Here is an 18,651-nt window from a genome sequence, read left to right on the forward strand (position 1 = left end):
ATCATTCACACACATAAACTATGGCCTATTTAGTTTATTCAATTTACTTAAACCGCATGTCTTTGGACTGTGGGGGAAACCGGAGCACCTGGAGGAAACCCCCGCTACCACGGATAACTGCACTGTAAAACCAGTGAAACTCACTAAATGAAATGCCACACAGAAATGCCAACTGACCCAGCTGAGGCTTGAACCAGCGACCTTCTTGCGATGGGGATTATTACTTTACAGAGAAGATGGTATTTAAAGGCTTAAAAGCACAAACTGTTATTGATTCTAACACTGTATTTGCACGCAATTGACAAATAGTTACAGACAAACAAAAAAACTTAAGTGACAAGGCAGCATTAGTCTGATCGGGCCTGTAACGATCTTGTCTACTGAGGGTCTCGCACATTGGCCCTGGGCCATCGGGCAGTCCTTATTAGCCGCAGTTCCACTATCGGGCCAGTGCGAGCCAGGGCTTTAATCGGGCCGGGCCGGGCCAATAGCCCAGGAGGTTGAGAAATGAGGCCGAAATCATGTCGCGTTTCCACTGTCAGAGAACGCACCCGTCCATAATATAAAGCCACAGAAATTTTATATTTCTAATATAAAATTTCTAATATAAAATAATAATATAATTATATTTTTTTTATATTTTAAATTTGAAATTTTATTTTCCTTTATAACTCGATATGGCATGTATTTTATAACATCCTCGTTTTGATAGACGTCGTGTTAAGTGTTTCCGGCATAAGAGCGAGTAGCCTAATAAAATATAGCCATATTTGTTTCGCTCGGCAGCTATTCACTAAAGCTCTTCATTTAAAGTTTCATTTATAAATTTTACCACATCATATAACAACATAAACTCTTGTTTGAGGATATAGAACACATTTTGTGTTTGGGCTTTCCCCCAATGCGTTAAAGCGAGTGCTGCGCAGGACTGAGTGACAGAAAAAAAGGTTGGCTAGATTCTGCATTCACTCACCCAAATAATGCTCTGTTTGCGCGATTTGATTAATATCATCGTATCCAAATACTTTATAAATAATATTTCAAACCTTCTCCGGTGTTTATTGTTTTTAGAAAATATCTAAAATCTTTTTTTTTCAGACAGGGCCTAGGTCTTTGTAAAATGAAAGTTAGGCTATAAGTGGCTTTAAAACGGTTTGATTTATGTATTGTATATAGGCTACCTACATTGTTATAGCTAGCTTTTGTTTATTTTATATTGGTTTATTTATTTAATGCGATTTTATATATATCCGATATTTGTAATTCTTTAATTTCAATACAGCTTAGGCTATTTTATCAAGATATGACACTATATTGTTTAAAGTCTACGAAAGTGGGCATGTAATTTAAGTTTTATGTCTTTCTGTTGTATTTATATTGTGTATTATCTCAAAATCTGCCCGCTCGCGGCATCAACAGAGTTGTGAAGGGACTGCTCTTGCCCGGTCTTACACACACATACAGGCAGCTGGCCCTCCTTGGCCCAAGGTATTCGGCGGGCCGAAAAAGGCCGGCCGCTGGCCCCAAGAAAGCCCCGCTTTGGCCCGATTAGGCCCCGGAAGTGACAGTGGAAACGCCAGTAGCCTTGGCTCGCCCTGGCTCGTCCGCTTTAGGCGCGATAGTGGAAACGCGGCTATTGTTGAACGCTGATATATTGATCTAAGAGCCAAATCACACAGCAGAAATGTACAATGGGAATGTAGAAATGTGTTGGTATTAGAGATGCACCAAATTTTCAGCCACCGAAAATAGGTTATGCTATTTAATGGACCCTCTTATTTTGTGGCTTCAGTCATTGTTGGGATACTCCTAAATCTGTAAGCATTAAAAACTGATATGGAAATATACATCGTTATCGTTCAATATGGAGAATAATTAATTGAGATAGCATTTTTGCCATATCGCCCAGCCCTAGTTCAGGTGTAAGAAACAGTAATCTGACATGATGTCCCTGGATTAAAGATCTAATAGTCCAAATATGCTTACACTAAACTTTGTATTGGTAACAAGCGCAATTTATATAAAGCTGCCTTGTGTCCATCAGTGACAGCAGGAAAGTCAAAGTCAAATACAGTTTTCCAGAAAGAACGTCCAGTCTGACTCTGGTTTGTTCTTCGTCTGGACACTATGTCTGTCAGCCTGAAGCAGTGACAGGGTCCCTGGGGCGTCTGCGCTCCCTGTCCCACCACTGACAGTCCGTAATTCAGCACTAACCTCTACTGTGACCTACCCCTCACCCTGCCACTCCGCTCCTACTCCAAAACATGCAAGACTGGCGTTTGCACTTTTACTGTCCTTTTTTTTGCAGATTTACAGTGGAATACTAAACTCAAGGAGGTGAGAGCAGGAATCCGCGTTAAATATAGCACATCAGATTGAGTGTTTTTCACACACACACACACACACACATTCCGACCTGCTTTGGCAAGCCACTTTGGCTTTTATTCATTTGAAGGATATGATTTCTTGATGTCAGCAGTAGATTTTTCACTAGTTGAAATGATGATTCTTGAATTGAGGAATTGAATTTCTACTGTAGTAGCAATGACAGTTTTTGATATCAGGGATCACATTTCCAGTTTTAATAAAATCGAATAAAAATTTAATAATTATTGTATCTACTTGTAGTGACACGCAATAAAATAATGTAATAATTAAACATTAAAATTATGTTAAGCCGTCAAACCAAGAAATTATTTAGAAATTATTTTTTAATTGTGGCCCTTAGGTCATTAAATGAGTCTAGTGGGGAGGGAGATGCATCTAAAAAGTGATGTGTTGTATGTTGTGTGACTATTTTGGGAATGTGTACATGGAACTTCACCTGTGTCATGGCATCTTGCTGCAATTTTAGTTTCCTAAATGGGATAATAAAGTTGAGTCTGGGTCATTTCAGAAGCATTTCGAGACCTGGCAAATCTACGATTGACTGGCAGGATCAGAAATCTCATGTAGCCTAATGGACTGTGTGTGCACACAGAGTAAGTGTGCTGCAATTATCCTGTGTTCGAACCCCGACTTGTACAAATACTTTGAATTTATGACCTGATGTATTTTGGTAATGTTACTTTTTTATGACCAAAGCAAAGTTTTTTCGGATTTCAGACTGATGTAAAAAATTAAATTTCAAGAACAGAGCATTTAAAAACTAATGTCTATGCATCACTCTGCATTCGAACCCATTGTCTTAGCACACTAGTCAGGAACTCACCACTTCACTAAATCACTTGAAACCTCAAATCTACAACATGGGGTTTAACTCCTCTTTTTACTTAGCTTTTTTTGCTGTTCCAGAGCAATACATAAAAAAATGCTTACTAGGTGTCACGGTAGAGACAGGTTGCGAAACATTTCAAAGCTTCGACACATTTGCTTCGACTGTTTCAGTGTTTCATGAAGCCTCGATTTACCCAGTACTAATTTACAGAGACAACTGCAAATAATAAACACACAGATCTAGAAATAAATTTATATAATTAACCTACCAAAGAAACAAATAAAATGATACTCTAGAAAAACAGAGATAACCCATCAAAATAAGAAGTGTTAATCTCTCCTATGTCCCTCTTTTAAAAACAAAACAAAAAGTTCTTAAACAATGCTCTAGAGCAGGGATGAGCAGACTTGAGCCTGGAGGGCTGGTGTCCCTGCAGAGTTTTGCTCCAATGCTAATCAAACACACCTGAACATTAATCAGTGTCTTCAAGATCACTAGAAAACTACAGGCAGGTGTGTTTGATTAGGGTTGGAGCAAAGCTATGCAGGACACCGGCCCTGGTGTGCCAATCAAGTGTGCCCATCCCTGCCCTCGGGAATGATCGTGAAAAATTGGTCTTGTATTTTGGAAGTTAGGACGATTTTAAGGGCGTACTCACACTATGTACAGTTGCCTTAAACCGGGCTAAAGCACGGTTGTCCCCCCTCCTGTCTCCTCCGACGGCCCGCACTCACATTACATTCGGGCACGATTACATCATCGATGATGCGCTGGTCAGAAGCGCTCTCGCTCAGCACAGTGGAGATTTCTCTAGTTTGATCGTTTATGTCGTTTGAGATGCAGTGACAGGCGACACAGTTGTGCAGTAGGTAGTGGTGTCACCTCACACACAGCAAGAAGGTTGCTGGTTTGAGCCTCGGCTGGGTTAGTTCAGTTGGCGTTTCTGTGTGGAGTTTGCATGTTCTCCCTGCGTTTGTGTGGGTTTCCTCTGGGTGCTCCGGTTTTCCCCACAGTCCAAAGACATGCGGTACAGGTGAATTGGGACGCCTAAATTATCTGTAGTGTGTGTGTGTGAATGAGTGTGTGTGGATGTTTCCCAGAGATGGGTTGCAGCTGAAAGTAAAAATGCGTAAAAATATGCTGGATAAGTTGGCGGTTCATTCTGCTGTGGCGACTCTGGTTTAATAAAGGGACTAAGCCGAAAAGAAAATGAATGAGATGCAGTGACACGCAGTTAAATATTTCACTGAACAGATCAGCCCCTTTTGACGGTTTGCTGAAGGTGCGCAGCTGTCGTGCAGTGAGGGGTTTGCTTCTTTAATAAACTACGACAGTTTGCGTTCATTGAACAGTAAAAATTATTAATTAATCCGGATCAAGCAGTGGCTTAAAAGTCATGTCTCGCTTTCAGTTTCGGGCTCAGGCACGTTTTGCACTCACACACAAGCGTACCGTGCCAAAGCCCAAGTAAACCATGCACACTTTTTCCAACTGGGCCAGGGCCTGCCAAGTGAGTAGGCCCTAAGGGTCTACATCATTTTGGGGCCCCAAGAGATAGTATTAGTGGGCCATCAGATGCCACAATCAACCCCACCCCCACTCTCTTCACTTTTGTCTTCGACTTTACCTCCTAGCCCTTTCAATTTCGTTTGCAATACCTCTCCGGCTCATAACCCCCTCTTCCCTTTCATCCCGACACCCCTGAAATGTTGTCATAGGGCCTGTACTGGCCAGAAGCGCACCTGTTTATATCTGAAAATCTCCTGAAATATCAAGTAATAAGTAAAAATCAGTTTAGAAACCAAAGTTATGCAAAATTAATTATCGATATGATTTCCATGACATTTTGCTTGATATATATTAGTGATGTATTTTTAATAATTGAAATGAAATTCCTGATATTAATAATTCACTTTCTCTGAGTGATGACCTCATTACTAGTATCAAGAATGAAAGTGTTTATTAGTTGTAATGATACTGCTGATAACTAGCAAAAATCAGTTTCCTGATATAAAGAATCCTTTATATCCTTGTTATAAAGACCTGCAATCCTGCAAATTAGTAAAAGTCCAAATACCTTGCCACGATCCCGCTGATATCTGGATATGATAAATGTCCCCGCAGAATGATGGAGCTGACTGAAAGGATGAGTTGACAGTTGAGAAAATGGCTAAATGTCCCAGATATGACAAATCCCCGCAGAATAAAACAACAAGCCGGAGCTACGGCTCTCTTTATCTCTTTGTAAAGAAAGAGGCATTTCTGAAGTGCTAGGTAATTGCCCTTTTAGTCCTCAGCTGCGAAGGAGAAAAATGGAATATGAACTGTTGGAATTGAGTTTTGTCTCATTTTCGTACTGCTGTGTCATCTTCAATGTGATCGATGCCAGCGTTCGTGGGCATATTTTCTCCCTGGAGATTGCTTTCAACATTCCTCCTCTGAGCTATTCAGCCATGATTCTCTTTTGCCATTAGGGAATATTTTCAGGAGAATTCCCTGCCAAACATACCCAGCGGTGAGCTTTATTCCGAGCATGATAACCTATTTGCAGCCTCTTCAGCACTGACCCTCTGTGAACCCTCGTGTTTGCAGTGTGAAAGCGTCTGCGGGTCAGAATTGAGAAGTTTCGTCAGGCCTCTGTGGAATGAAGATGTGCTGGACTTGAATCTGAGGGGTTATGGCAAGCCGTTTTGACTTTTATTCATTGAGAGTTTTCTGTATGGCTGTGCGATTTGGGGAAAATATCTAATTGCAATTTTTTTTTTTTGACAGACATTGCGATTTTGATTTGATTTGCGATTTATTTGTGTAGTCAAGCTTCAGCTCAATAGTCTGTATTGTAACTTTTTTACTGCTAAAATGCAGTGAGTGTCACTGCCGATACTTTTTGTTGACTTTATAGCAAGATGCTCCTCATATCCACTTGTGGTGCTTTTTTGGGTGCTGGTTGTTGCATTTCCTTGTTCTGTGGCAACAATTCTGTGACAGCTCTTACAAATGACCTGGTTTTGTTTGGTGTCTATGACTTTGAAATCAAGATACCGACATGCTGTTTTTCTTTGATATGAATTTGTCTTTGGTGACGCGGTGGCACGGTAGGTAGTGCTGTTGCGTTCACAGCAAGAAGGTTGCTGGTTCAAGCCTTGGCTGGATCAGTTAGCTTCTCTGTGGAGTTTGCATGTTCTCCCCGCGTTCACGTGGGTTTCCTCTAGGGGCTCCGGTATCCCCCACAAGTCCAAAGACATGCGGTACAGGTGAATTGGGTAGGCTAAATTGTCCGTAGTGTATGAGTGTGAATGGATGTTTCCCAATTAATAAATAAGGACTAAGCCAAAGTAATCAGAATGAATGAACTTTTTATTTGGCTGTGGTATTAGTGTCTGTTGTCATGGGTTAATGTTAATTTGCCTTTGTTATTTGGGTTTGGTATTGGTTTTGATTGTTTTAGTTTAATGTAAATGTGTCTTTTAGTTTTGATATTGATTTCGAATGTTACGATTTAATGTGAATTTGTCTTTTTATTCATCGGACCCAATGAAGAGTAGGGGATGGGGATCTAAGCAAACAATGGCCATATCAGAAGTACAATCCCTATTAGTATAAACCTGTTTTGTAATGTCAGCAAATATGTGCTTACTACACTCAAAAAATATATTTGCTGCTTGTTTGAACTACTCATTTAAAGTGAGTTGACACAATACAATTCTTAAGGGTATTTTTAGGACAACTTAATTGTTTTATGTTCAATCCACGTAAATTTGTAAAAATTCTAAAATTTTTACAGTGTAGTGCAATTTTCAATATCAGCAATAGAATTGCTACAAAGAATTTCATTTTTTTATATCAGTACTAGTGTTCATTTCTGGTACGATAAAAGTGAATATTACATAGAAATATTGTTAACAAGCCATTTTAGATATCTGAAGTTGCTATGATGAAAAAAAATAGTTATCAATAATTAACCTTTCAAAAAATGACAAGTGAATTCTCGACACTCTGAATAAAATGATCTCTGCAAAATTGTTGCAAAAAAACTCATATGTGTTCAATTTAAACAAACAAATTAAATTTAGTAATGTTTAACTTAATTTGTTTGTTTGAATTAAACCCAAATAAATTGTTTACAGCAACTTAAAGTAAAAAAAATGTAAATACAAAGAATAATTTTTGAATCATATGTTTCAGTGTATCTGGAATTTGCATTTAATAGTAACAATGTATTTATTGATAAAAGAAATATTGCCAAAAGTGTTAGGAGACTCTTCCAAATCTTTGAGACCAATTGTTCCTGTAAATTCTAAAGCCCAGTGTAAATATAACTCTTCATATCAGTAACTGTCTGCACAAAAATCTCAATCCTGGTTAAAAAAAGAATAGAATTAGCAGTTGAAATTGAACTACTAAAATTGAATTGTTGCTGCCAGAAATCCATAAACTGAATAGATTAAAGCTAAAATGGCTTGCCATACTTGGTGAGATATGCAGCGTATCGATCAGCCTGTGCCGGAGAAATGGAGTAATTTTCTGGGCTCAGCGTTGTGGAGAGGGCCAGAGAGTGGGATTTTGGTATTATCGCGGAGCAGAATGAGCAGGGGTGTGTTGCATTTGGCAATGCAGGGAAGCAGACTGTAAAATGACCGCAGAGGTTAATCGTCTCCTCTGCATCCACATGCAGGTTAATCGATACACGTGGATCGGCCTCCGGGGGTCTGTCGTGCGGTACTCATGCTCTCAGAGATTAAACCCGCTCAGTGCAGCCATTTAACCATTTAACAGGCCAGCGATCTCCTGCACAGAGCTAAAAACATGGCACATTGGGTTGTATTAACAAATAGATTTGAAATCTACAGTGCCCTGCATAAATGAGTACACCATCTTTCTTATTTCTTTTTATAAAATTTTTTGATAAATATTAACTATAAATTGCTGATTTGTTTTTACAATGTAGTAAAAAAATCTAACCCTAACATAATAGTAAAGACACAGGTGCTGCAAAAAATAATTACAACATCAAATAAACAATATGTTTGTAATTATGGCCTCATTTTGCCTGTTTATTACAATTTGACTTTTCTTTTTCTCCTAAGACCATGACTTGGATGTACTCAAGGTTGCATCCGGGTCCTAAGTCATTTTGTTGTATTATTATCAATTATTTAGATAAGTACTAGATTTAGCTTCAGTACTGTTTAATCTAATGTATAGGCACAAATATAATTTAGTATAGCTTCCTATTAAGCATATGAATTTAACAGATTTGTAAGTGTTGAACTTGTATATGCTGAGCACTGAATATATATTTTCAGGTTTCTTTGATTGATCATCTGCAGAACAATCTGGTGTGTTGTTTAAGGCATGTGCTGTCTTTGCTTTTTGCACCCGTGTCAATACTCTCACTAGTGCGTATGTAAAATAAGAATGGCATTATTGAGTCTCAGTTCTTTCACTGGTCAAATCGATTCCTCAACGTATCTGTTTTAATGACTGAGAAATAAATTGAGCCACAGCTTCTGCTTCCTAATGAGACTGGTAATAGGTGCCAGTGCAGGACTCCAGAACTGTATTTTTTATTTGAAGTAGTGAGCATAGCAGTCCTTCTGCAAACCCAAGACACATTGTAGCTGTGGTAAACAAAGGGAGGAGAAGTGGAGAAGAAGGGTTATTGAGGGGATGCAGAGGAATAATTTTTATTTGTATTTATTTATTTAAATCTATTTGGTGCATGTGATCCTGTCCTGCTTACTGTAGCCTGAGGCAAACATCAAAAAATCAAAAATCACAAATCTATCAAATTGTTTTGAACTATACTTGTATTATTTATTTGTAATGTTGAGATCCCTCTCAAATTCTGTAGAAAATATCTGTTAATTAACAGTTTCTGTATTTTGTGATGCACAATTGTTTTCTGTTTATTTACGGTTGTGAATTGCATGATGGGATCTTGATCTCTGCTCTGTCGACTTTTGATTTTTGAAAATTCAACAGTTTAACAAACTTTGACTTTTATTGACATTTTGGTTGCTTGAAATAATGGACCCTCTTCACAAACCTGTTATGACGTGTTTAACGGTCATCATAATCTTAAATCTTTGAAAGTTTTTAATATTTAGATTTTTTTTAAATGTATGAACATTTATTCATTATATAAATTTATTTATATTATATTAGTTAATTTATCATATCATCTTTGCATCAAAAAAATAAATTATTGCTTATGCGAGATGTTTGTAATGCAGCGTCTATGGGGCTGAGAGTAAGGTCGTCATCAGTCTCACACAATTATTTTCCTTTTTCTAAAAGTCTTGATAACACCATTGTGAAGTTTTTCTTTTATTATTTCAGAAAATACAGTAGTAAAAACTGTATTTGCTGTGCACTCCCATTCACTGCACTCTATGACGCCTGCTGCTACTGATCAACTTGTAAATGTGAAAAAAGCTCTATATAATGTATAAAAAGTAATATATAAAGAAAGAAAATTGTAAAATAACAGTTTATTACAGTTTATTATTTATTATATCAGTTTATTACAAGGAATTTGTACTGTGATATACAACATCAACTTGGATAATATATTACTTTAAACTATTAGAAATGTTAATAAAGTCACTTTTTCAAACTTTTTAAGGTTAAACGTTGTCGGAAGAAAGATCAAGGTTCCACAGTGCATTTCAAATGCACAAATAAACAGGGAAACATAAAATATAAAAATGAAAAAATATTAAATTCAATTCAATTCAGCTTTATTTGTATAGCGCTTTTACAATGTATATTGTGTCAAAGCTGCTTCACATAAATGGTCCTAGTAACTGGATCAGGGTAGTTCAGTCTTTAGTGTTTAAGTTCAGTTCAGTTTAGCTCAGTTCAGTTTGGTTTGAAGTCATTATTGAGAGTCCAAACACTGAAGAGCAAATTCATCGATATGGATGATATGGACAATATGGACAATATGGAAAACTGCTAATTTACTTTTAATTTGGTCCATGGCTATTTTTTTTCTAATTTGAATGAGAAAAAGAAAGTTAAAAATATAACCAGCTGTTGTATTGTATGGTCACTAGATTTCTTTTTAAGATGCAAAAATATGTAGCTTTAAATTCTCACCGATGGTTATCAGTTGGCATGGGCCGGTATAAGCTTCTGACGGTATGATAACCTTGGATAAAAATATCACAGTTTCTTGGTATCGTGATTGCTGCTCTAATATATGTTCTTTTTAAATGTCTGGGTAAAAAAACTATAAAACTTTTTTCCCCCTTTGAACATATTTATAAACTCTTATAATATTTTGGAACAGAAAACAGGTTAGGCTAAATTGTTAAAATAAATCGTTGACTTCTGCTGTCTTTTTTAGTTTTAAAAACAAAGATTTCATTACAATTTAAAATGGCATCTTTGGATATCTTTTTTGGTGGAGATACTGTTGTCCTAAAAAAAACAAAAAAATAAATAAATAAAATATCTTACAGAACAGAAAAATTTGGCAGTTTTATAACTTTTTTGACTTGTGGTTTATTGTCCCATGCCTAGTTATCAGAGAGTTTAAAAATTAGGCACAATATGTTTTGTATATCTTTATTTTTAATAAAAATAAATAAAGAAAAAAATAAATATTTTAACAGCTCCAGTCTGGGACAAGACAACAATGGGTTTGTAGCATTGTTGGCTTCGAAGCCACCTGGAAACCCTTTTTCAATTATCTGTCAAATGTCAAGTAAAACAGTTTGAAAGTATGACCCTGTCATTGTTTGCATGATCACCATATTGCTTGTGCACAGGCCTAGAAATATATGTATAACATTGTTTATACATAACATTATGTAATTTTTTCTGTCTTTTGTCTTTTCTTTTCTTTTTGTTTTGTTTACCTTTTTTCTTTTCTGTCGTAATAGTTGTTGCTTTTTGCATTGCTCTGTGTTGCTTTGAAGTCCAAATAAAAATATAAAAGGACATCTAGTCACCCTAAATTAGAGGCCTAAACTTATATCAGATTATCAAGCATATTACATGTGTAATTTTCAGAATATGTTTGATATTTTTAAATATTTATTGAATTAATTTATTTATTTCATTAGGTTTTTTTTTTGGCTCTGTAATGCTTTTTGAATTAGCCCTTAAAATTGGTTGTTAAAACCCCAGCCACACCAACAATCTAAATGCTAATTTCTAAACAGCGTTTTTAGTTTGGAGCAAAGAACAAACGACAATACTCATATATGCAACATTCAAGCCATAATGCCCTACTTACATTCGTCTCTTCAGTTTTAGCCAGCATAGGAATGGATAAAATGAGAAACTTCACCTTGAATTTCTTGTCTCAGCCACCAAAGCAAGATGGAAGATTTTCTCAGGAGTTTTACATTGTTGCGATCCTTTGGAATTTGCAAGAAGCTCTGCAGATTCTGCATAATTGCTAGATTTATATCAGAACATCCAACGGTTTATGAACTATTGGCTGGAGGCTTTTCAGCACGGCTTCATGTGTTTGTCTGTCTAGCTGGGGCCATTAACTGGTGATCATTTGTTTGCGTCCGTGTAGTGCGGCAGAATCTGCAGCTCACTTCTGTCGAATGCTAATGCATTAAGCAGGCTTTGATGTGTTGATGAGGCCGATCCTTGTGTAAAATAAGACTCTGATTTTTTGCAAAGGCACATGGTGGTGTCCTTTCATTCGAAAACCCTCCGCAGGAAGCCAAATAGAACGCTGAACCAAATCCCATTGTAGGCGCAGCGCAAGACTGAATTATCCCTTCAAGGCTCACACCCTCTTTGTTTAACGTGTATGTTTTAAATTGGCAAGGGAGAGATTGAGTCTGCGCTACCTGTGGGGCTCCAGAGTCCTGCTGTTTTGTAATTTTTCAAATTAAATCCTTTTGCAACTCATCTTGCGCCCGACTGAGGGAATGTCAAGGGTAAAGGAGGGTTGGAATGTCTTTCGCTTTTAATGCCGTTTTGCTTTTTTATGTTAATTATTTTAACAGGCTTAATCTGCCTCTCTCTCATCAGCAGTGACCACATGCCTCAAAGACATTGCTGGTCCATGGCAAATCATGACACCTAGCCAAATTGAGCCCCTGGTGTTAATCATATATGCAATATTGAAAGAAAAGTTGCACTCATTAAGTGAGACTGTTTATCTCAACCTGAGAGGAAGATCAAAGTCAAGGGCATCTTTTCTTTGAATGACTTGACTTCTTTCTTTGATAAAAACATGTTCCGCTATATACATTATATGCACATACATATACACGAGAAAGTTGAGCTCAGGGCTCCTGCCTGGTCCATAAGCATATGAGGGGGTCTGAGATCAGGTAGGTCTCGAGAGCTCCCCCTTGTAAAAGGAGGTTGAAAAGGAGATAGGGTGGTAGCAGGGATTCTTCCAAAACGAAGATAAGGCAGTGGTCTTTTTATTGTAGGCGTGGATCAATCAAGTTGGATTATTGCTGATTACTGATAAGACACCAGCCATGATCAATCAAATCACGTGCTCCTCTCGAAATTAGTTTGTAAAACTAACTTAAAAAGTTGAGTAAGTTAAGCCCTGCTCAAACTAAGATTTCAGCCACAAATTTTTTATCTGAAACAAATTTTGGAAATCCTAAAAGATTCCTAAAATCCTAGGCTAAAATCTGTGGTCTTTAATTATTGGTTTGACATGTTCACAGACAGCCACTTATTGCCTGTTGCAATCAGATTTTCCCTCCGATGAAGTTCTGCTAGTGTCAGAAGATTTCAGACACTTTCCTGCAGTGTGACAACAGCTGCGATGAGCGTCAATCCAAGAACCAATAGGAGTGCAAAATCTGATGATTGACCTTGAATAATAAAAAAATAAATAAAAATAAAACTGCTTGTATTCTACCTGGATTAAAACAAATACAACTTATAACACACACACACACACACACACACACACACATATATATACAATTTCAAAATATGAAATATGACAATTTCATATTTCATATCCATAACGGAAATGTGTCACATCCTACATCCATATTTTTTTTCTATCGAGAGCAAACTCTTATCGTTTTGATTAGCATTGTTTGTTTTGGGTTGTGCAGTTCATATCACATAAATTCTGCAAAGTTTGCTGTATACTGTAATCTCGCAAACTTTTTTGTCACATCAAATCATGTTTATTTTCCACATTAAAGCATAAAACATGTTTACAGATTGATATTTTCTGCTCCCATAACTCTGTATTCAGTTGTTTGGGAAAATATAAACAAAAGTTTCAATATAATGTTAAAATATGCTTTCTATGTGAATTTATGTTTTGAGTTTTTACTGCAAATGTCACATCCATAAAGCTGGAATTATAATATGTAATAATTTTCATTTTTATTTCAAAATTATTTTAAATTTTAGCAAATCCACTTAAATTTTTATATATTTTACTCAGTACAGGTCAGAATAACTACATATATGTAAATGTTACTCTGAATGACATTTTGACATTTATCTTGACATTTTATTTTTACTTAGTTTTTAAGAAAGATTATAGAAGGCTTGTATTTAATATGCATTCTGTGAGGTGGATACCAACATACAACTTCTCTAATAAGTTTATTGAGAGTGATAGGAATACTGGAAGTATTTTAAATCAAACACTTTATTCATTTTTAAATATTGTATTAATTCATATAATGCCTTTATATTTACTGAAAAAACAGTGATCGGAAAAAAAATCACACGCCATCGAGTGATTCCATGACTTTACAATTTTTTGTTCTGTTTAATGCAAATATATATTTTAAAGAATGTTGGAAGTCAGTATTAATTTATGGCTATAGTTGCATAATACTGTGGAAGTCAATAACTAGTGGTTCTTATGATTCTTATAGTGGTGAACATTTTTCAAAATATTGACTTTTGTGTTCAACACAAGTGAGAAACTCAACCTGGTATTTATCAAGTGATGAGTGACCAAATGATGACAAAATTTTAACTTTTGGATGAACTCTTTAATTTATTGTTGAAGTTTCTTTTCATTTGCTATATTTACCCTTTATTAATATCATGCTGAAAGCGTGAAAATCATCTTGCTATGTAGTTTTTTCAAAGCAGGGCTCGAAATTGCGACCATTTTGGTCGCATATGCGCCCGAAAATTAATCTATGCGACCTCATAATATATTTTGGCGCATTAGTGCGACTGCAGATAATGGTTGTAGTGCGACCTGTTTTGATTTTTTGTAAAAACGTGCTGAATCGCTCTTCCCTGCCGCTATATTGGTTCATATTAGCTGTCAATCACTCAAGGTATTCCGCTGTCAGATGACAGGGAAGGAGCTTTTATGACCACGGGAAATGCAAACGGCTGAAGAGTAAAAACTTAAAGCACACAGGTTCGAAAACTCCACCTAAAGTTGAGGCGCAGATGAGAGCGATCATGACACGTGATGGATATCTGCCAGCTGAGATCAATCGAGTATGTGCTTTTCGGAGAAAGCGCCCGAATCTCGATGCGTTGCTTTCACTGCGTGTTCAGCGCAAATGTCCGCTAAAAGTCAAATCTAATACTGTACATATCATCGCCAAAGAAGCTCGCCTTTACTAAGTTTACACTGAAACTGCGGCTCATCATAACAAACAGCGGTTTTGCGCCGGTGGTTACAGCAAGAATCCTGCTCAACCTGCTCATAAATTGGGTCAGCTGAATCGCCTGCTTTCCACTAACAGAAAAATGAAGATCAGCTCAGACTGAACCTTTAAATTGACACAAACTGAAACCAAAACTTTTAAAGAGTGATAGAAGTGAGACTTTACTTACTTTTTTTTTCGTCTATTCTTTTTTGAGGTGTATATTATTTTTTATTTATTTACTGATGACTGCTTTGCAGCTTTCAGCATTGAATTGAATGATTTATTAAATTGACATTCATATAAAACAGCAGTACAAAATAAATATTTCTTACTGCAATGCTTCATTTTTGTTTGATGCAAACTATACATTTATTTTTCATAAAGTAACAGACTTTTTATAGCAGATATTCATGCACGTTCAAGGCAGTTCATTGTTACTATTATTGTCATTTTTATTATCATTAATATTCTATAATTATCAGACATTCATTTTGGAATTATTGCACACAAATATCAAGTCATCACAGCATTAGTTAGATAGTTGTTTCTGGTTTTTGTTAGTCCTATTGATGTTGTTTTAAAATACAATAAATACCTTAAAAAACTATTTGCAGCGGTGCTCATTCATTTTGGTGGGTGCTCCTAAATTTTTTTTTGGTGCTCCTAAATATTTGAAGTTGGGAGCACCGGTGCTACCAAGTAAAAAAATTAATTTCGAGCCCTGCAAAGGTTGAGAGGAAATATCCATTTGATGACAAAATAGCATAGCACAGTTGGTTTGGACATTTTTCTTTGACACCCACATCAATCAATATGAGAAAAGGTTTCATCTTTTTTATTTCTAGTATTCATCATTGCACATCCATATGCTTAATAGCATTTTATGATGTGCATTTTGCGTTTGTTTTAGTTTTTCCTCACAAACAGGTTACAAGCCTCCAGTAGAGAGGCTTTGCTCGTCTCCGCTGTCCCTCAGAGGGTCTGTGAGCAGGTGGGCTCTGCCTCTCCTCTATCAGGGCCCGGTAATGAGACCTCGAGCACTGCTCTTGATGGCGAAGAGGCTTTGATATTAAAATCAACACCAGCTAACGTGCCTGGAACTGGATGCAATGCATAGCAATTTAATTCCTCTGATCCCCTGTGAAAATTTAAAAGGTACTCAGTGCTCTTTGAATATAGATATTAGAGTGGGTGGCAGTACAGTTTGAATATGCATGTTATTGTAAATGATTGATGTAATTGATGTCTGTTTAATTTATGAGAGGCCAATTGGCTCATGTTAATGGGGAGAACTTGGGTGGATTTTGCTTATCTTGAATTAAAATGAAAATTCATCCAAAAATAAATGTTGAGTCAGCTTTAACTAATCCCGGGGTCGCTCTAGTGCTGTATGCCCTTCTTTTCTTTTTACTACAGAAAAGGAAAAATTCAGTGTCCTACTTTTCCTCATTCATATTGTGGCAGTGAATAGCAAACAGCTTTTTTAAAGGACCTAGAAGTATCACAAAATAATCCCCTTATGATTTGGTTTGGTGGAAAACAAACTAAAATGTAATGTATTATTTAACAAATAAAAGTCTTGAGTTTTTGATACTCTGTTAGTAGCACAGCAGATCACTCAGACGTTCTAGGAAAAAGTAAATGAAAATCAAAATGAATATCAGTGTGACACAATATATCCAAAACGCATGTATTTTGATTTCTTAGATAAATATTTGTAGGTGTTGTGTTTCATGTTTTATTTATTTTGATTTATCGTATTTGAATGTAATCAGAGCTACTCAAATTTTAAGAAGACAATCAGCCAAGGTCTAGATTTGTGTATTTTTTAAATACATTCAGTTTATGTTTATGTTTCACCAACTCTGTTTTACACCAGAACACTTGGACTATATGTCACATGGAACCATTCTGTGATAATTGTGCTTAATTTTGCTCTCTATTGTCTGCAATTATACTGACGACTGTGAGCTGTTGTTGTATAAAGTATAAATGCTTTCTGTAAACATTTCTCAAAATATGCCTATTTTTAGTATTTGTTGCTGAAGAAGATTTCATTTGGTTTCATGTGGTTTGTAAGCAGGAAGTTATGTGACAATAGGGCGAGGATCCATGTGCAGCTCTATTTCAAGAGTTCCAAATTGGATTTGTTTAGCGTTAATAGCAGGTTTGGCATGGTGTCCCGGGAGAGAACCCTGAGCTTGGAGATAGCCAGTCGTGCTCAATCATATCAGGTGCTCTTCTCGAAATTAGTTTATGAAACTTCACTTAGTAATGTCTGACAGGCAATGGTCATTCACTGAAGCAAACATGTACATACAGGGAAATCCAGAAGCGTGGTCAAGGTCACAGTAGGGTTGGCTGATGCGAAACATCATCAACATTTTGACAGTGTCAAGATCCTGAGGTCAGGTCAAGTCAAGTCAAGTTGGCTTTATTGTCATTTCAACAATATACTGTGCAGTACACAGTGCAATGAAGCAATGTTCCTCCAGGACCAAGGCGCTACATCAAACAACATAAATTGACAGCATAAAGTTGTACAGTACAAAAAAAGTAGTTTCAACACGCTGCACTGAAGCATGATTCGAAGCACCCAGGTCACGTGACTAAATTGATTCAAAGCAAGAGACATTTTAGAAGCATTTCGAGACCTGGCTAATCTGTGTTTAATTGATAGGGTTGGGAAAACCCTCTATCTCATGTAGCCAAGTGGACATTTGCTTGGGTACCAGACAGTGTGCTGCAAATGTCCCAAGTTACTATCCTGACTTGTACAAATGCTCCGAAATTTTGACTTGATGTATTTTTAGTAATGTTACTTTTTTATGACCAAAACAATACATATGTATTCACAAAGGGTTTATTCGAATGTCAGACAAATGTTAAAACAAAACACATTACAAGAACTGAGCATTTTTAATTTTTGTTTGCTGAAGCTGTCGCAAAGCAATGCATAAAAATACCACTAGGTGTCGCTGTAGAGATGGGTTTTGAAGCTTCGACACATTCACTTCAGCTGTTTCAGCCTCGCTTTGCCCATCACTGGGTCACAGGCTATGAGGCTGATACAGGTGGCAAACAATGAAAACAAGGCAAGGAACACAAAAAGACTAGACACAGGAAACACTTTGTAATGTTACAAGGATAAACCAAAAAGACTCAGCAAAGTGTGTGGGAATGTGAGCTGTATAAATAGTCCATGTATATAGTCTTACTTCAGCTGTCAGCTGTGTGTGTGTGTGTAACCAGCGGAGTTCTGGAAACAGGTATGTGTGAGGTACATGACATGATTTGTAGTTTAAGTTGACAGAATTGTAGCCCGGGTGATGGTGCATGCTTACCAGTGACCTGCAAGCCTGAATCGCTGGTAATCGTGACATGGTTAAACATATAGCAAAATAACTAAATAATCCTCCTTCAAAAGTATTTGTCTGTCAAAAAGATAATTTTTTATTTAGTTGGCAATGTCGTTTTGTAAAGAATTATAAATCTTAAGTACTTAAGCATGCCTATAGACTATCTCATGTAACTGTGAGGATGTGTTTATTATGCCTGTAACTATTGTCTTACTTGCTACGCTGTCACTTAAATCTTAAGATTTATAAATGCATGGCATGTGATGTTACTTTGATTATGTCTTTGCCCAGTGCTTTCGACCTTAAGACAAATTATGACTAGATGTCAGACTGGCCATGATCAGAGAGATTAGTCTTTTTAGCGTCTAGCAGATTTCAAAGGCCTGAGACCCAGGGCAGTGAACACCATAACTCCTGATCTCAGCACTTGCCAGGTTTGCGGATCATAAAAGCATATTTTAAAATGTGCATATGGCAGTTTTCA

The 18,651-nt window shown here is 36.6% G+C and overlaps 1 protein-coding gene across 1 annotated transcript in view; it reads left to right on the forward strand.

The window, feature by feature from the left end:
* tenm2a (teneurin transmembrane protein 2a) overlaps positions 1 to 18,651 on the forward strand; it is a 1,361,633-nt gene that overhangs the window by 852 nt on the left and 1,342,130 nt on the right. The window lies entirely within an intron of this gene.

The sequence above is a fragment of the Danio rerio genome, chromosome 14, assembly GCF_049306965.1.
Source record: "Danio rerio strain Tuebingen ecotype United States chromosome 14, GRCz12tu, whole genome shotgun sequence".
NCBI lineage: Eukaryota > Metazoa > Chordata > Actinopteri > Cypriniformes > Danionidae > Danio > Danio rerio.